General features: G+C 34.4%; 1 long non-coding RNA gene across 1 annotated transcript; it reads right to left on the reverse strand.

Annotated features, from left to right (window-relative positions):
- Positions 1-510: 510 nt before the first annotated feature.
- Positions 511-1,587, reverse strand: LOC136062747 (uncharacterized). The gene is made up of 3 exons (XR_010624468.1): positions 1,300-1,587; positions 1,096-1,197; positions 511-867 (listed from the first exon to the last, which is right to left on the reverse strand). It is a non-coding gene; the product is annotated as an uncharacterized LOC136062747 (long non-coding RNA).
- Positions 1,588-3,447: the final 1,860 nt, after the last annotated feature.

Consider the following 3,447-nt stretch of genomic DNA (forward strand, 5'->3'; position numbering starts at 1 on the left):
TGTCATTCATACTTTATATGTTCTACCTTTTAAAAAATTTTCCCTGCTAATAATACCATTACCAACTCTCACATGTTATAGAAAGCTAATCAGTTAATTGTTAACATGTACCAACTATTAGTATAACGATTAGTCCAATCATTACACAACCAAATATCTAAAAATGGTATCAAAAGCTTATCGTTAAAATAATTAGAAAGACGCATTCATTATCAAGTCGTCAACTTCCATAGCCATTTATATATGGTCATGTGATTGATAATGGATCATCAGTATGAAGGAAACTGCATTTTAAATTATAATTAGTCATGAATGAGTTAGTTCCAGGACAATGTTGAAAATAGATTTTGTTTTTGGCAACTTATGAAGTGTAATTCATGAACTTAAGGCCCTGACCTTTAATCTAAGAATTTCCCAATAGCATAAAAACTGCTGCAAACCAACTAAGCCAAGAAATCAATTACAACTAAAACCTTACACACAAAAATTAAACACTTGTGGTCAATTGGATTTTGTGAATCCAACAAAAGGCCAAAATTTATATCAAGATAGGGAAAAGAAAAGATTGAATCAAAGGATTATGTACCAGTTGTCAAAGGGAAATTTCCTCAAACACATGACATGCAACATTTTTCAGAGTTCTCCAATCATACCATTCTTTTTCTCATCTTTCTAACTCCCTCAAACCAATTCCAAATTTTAAACCTTAATCAAAACCAAATCTAGGCTAGATGCCTAAATCAAAACTAAGCAGTCCATATCAAATTTTTTGTGCATAAGAAAATACATTTACCGATGTGGTAACGGCAGTATTACGGAGGCTCCAAGCATTCAGATTTTTTATGAAAACACAAACTAAACCAAAATCTGCCAAGCTTAAAATAAATTTAATCAATACTACAGTAGCACAAAAGAAGGACTCAAGAAATTGCAAAAATAAATGACGAATTAGGGTAAAAGATAGGCAAGCCTTCTGCTTGAAACGCTAAGTCAATGGGAAAAAAAATGCCTATCTTCTACCAAACCCATATATCTTTGAAAACCCTAGAAACAGAAATTGAATAGAAAACCAAAAAAAGGGAGAAAAATATATACCTTCTGAATTTTCAGTTGTTGAACAACAGAGACGGAATTGTTGAACAATCAGAGACTGGATTGCAAAGCACGAATAGAGGTTTCCAATGTTGCTAGTCCGATCTGTGTATAGGGAGATGTAACAAAGAATCAAAAGTGTAAGTGAGTCCGAAACCCATCTATCTTTGGAAACCCTAGAAGCGGAAACTGAATGGAAATGCCTACCTTCTGACTTGTCGATTGTTGAGAAGCGGAGACGGGACTGCAGAGCACGATCTGTGTGTATGCTTTGATAAGTAAGAATGAAATGGTAAAAATTGAGTTTCACCGAATCCGATCTGAGTGTATATGAAGGAGCAGCGAAGGATCGATAGTTTGAGGGAGTCTGTTTTTTTGATCGAGAAATTTGGTTTGGGTTTTAGGGCTTGTGTTTTTCTCTTCTTTTTTTTTTCTTCTTTTTTCTCTTCTGATAAGCGGCTTTTTTTTTTTTTATAAAGGTCTAAGTTTGTTTCTGAAACTGAGTCTCTTTAATCGCACCGTGCAATTTTTTTAAAGGGTAAGTTGTACACGTGCCAGCGTTTCAAGGGGCCTTTTTTGCTAACGTGTCAGCACATTATTAAAAGCTTCTGCTATTATATATAGTATTAGATTAGATTCATTTTGAAAATAATAGGTAGATAACACATGACCATTTTCTGTTAGTTATAGTTAACAGAATTAAGATGAAGGATCAATTGAGATAATTATTAAACCACTAGACTCATCACATGGGCTTTGCACGTGTAATAATGCTTTTTTTTTTGGTTTAATGTTATAATGTTTAGAAGTGATATATTGTAATTTTTTTTTTTAAGAAATGGTTAGGTAACATAGAATAATGTTTAAAAATGAGATAGAAATAGTGTCTTAAGTTTTAAGCAGAATGCTAAAGATAAAAGAAAAAGCTTAAAACATAATTGAAGTATTTGAATTCAAATAGATAATAAATACAGATAGGAATCAAACATTTGAATACAGGATAAGAATGGCTAGTTTTTACATGAGGTAGTGGCTTGTTTTGGAAGAAGTAATTTTGTACTTTTTTTTTTTTATCAACATATTTGTATTCAAATAGATAACAAATATAGATAGGTATCAAACATTTGAATACAATTGAGAATAAAGGTTTTTTTTTTTTCCCTTTTGTACATGAGGTAGTTTACTCTTTTAACCTTTTTTTGTTTTTTGCGGGGAAAAAAAAATTAAACTAAAGGATATGTTATTTTAGAATTTGTATGAGAATATTTTAGTACGTCAAAAATTGAAGACAAAACAGGGAAATCTTCTTATTAGTAGTAGAGATAAAGGTTAAAAATACATAATTGATAGCATCAATTTACAACTACCCAAACCCCAAGTGTCCTTAGCACATTTTGCACTTTGATTTTCAACCAATTCAAACTTTAGTAGAGCTGTAGAAGGTATCAGCATGATTTGCCAATGGTCTTTCATTTATATATTTATTATTATTTTTTGAGATAATAAGAAATACTTACAAATCAAATACTCATCGCTCAAACCCATGCACTCTCCCTGTTCACCCTACTTAGAAAATGTATCCAAATGGAAATGGTACAGTGGTAATGGTCTTTCATCTGGATTAAGATCACATGCAATACCTAGAGTATTGCACGGGGTGCAGTAGCTCAAATCTCAGCCTTCCCTTTAATCTAATGGCTCAATCTTTTGACACCTCACCAATTCAAGCTAGCAATCCGTGTGCTCACTTCTATTTTCATTTCAGCTTCCCAAATTTGAATTTCACTGAAACTCACTATCTCTCTCTCTCTCTCTCTCTCTCTCTCTCTCTCTCTCTCTCTCTCTCTCTCTCTCTCTCTCTCTCTCTCTCTCTCTCTCTCTCTCTCTCTCTCTCTCAGGTTCTCTCCCTCACTCTCCCTAATGCACCATTCTCTCAACCACCATGCTTGGTCTTTGCCTCTCCCTCAACCCCGTTGTCACCGCTTCCAGCCTACCTAACTCAGACCCATCGGTAAAAACAAAGAAAAAATAGTAACTCACCATATGAGATCCTAACCTCCAAAACTTGCACCCTTTTTTAGACCTAGATCAGAGAGAGTAAGGGTTGAGGTTTGGTGAGAATCGGATGTAAAGATAGAAGTTGATGCTTTTCTAGCCTAGATCAGAAAAAGTAAGGGCTAGGGTTTGGAGAGAATCAGGTAAGGGAGAAGTGGATGCTTTTTCAGGTTTGATCTATGGAGGGAAATGAGATTGAGAGACAGAGAAAGAGTGGTTGGTCAAAGGAGAGAAGAAGCCACCATCGGAGGTGGTGGTTGAGATGAGCTAGCCTTGCCGATTTGGTTTAGAGACTTGGGC

Source organism: Quercus suber, unplaced genomic scaffold (assembly GCF_002906115.3).
Source record: "Quercus suber isolate HL8 unplaced genomic scaffold, Cork oak 2.0 scaffold_448, whole genome shotgun sequence".
In the NCBI taxonomy this organism is placed as follows: Eukaryota; Viridiplantae; Streptophyta; class Magnoliopsida; order Fagales; family Fagaceae; genus Quercus; species Quercus suber.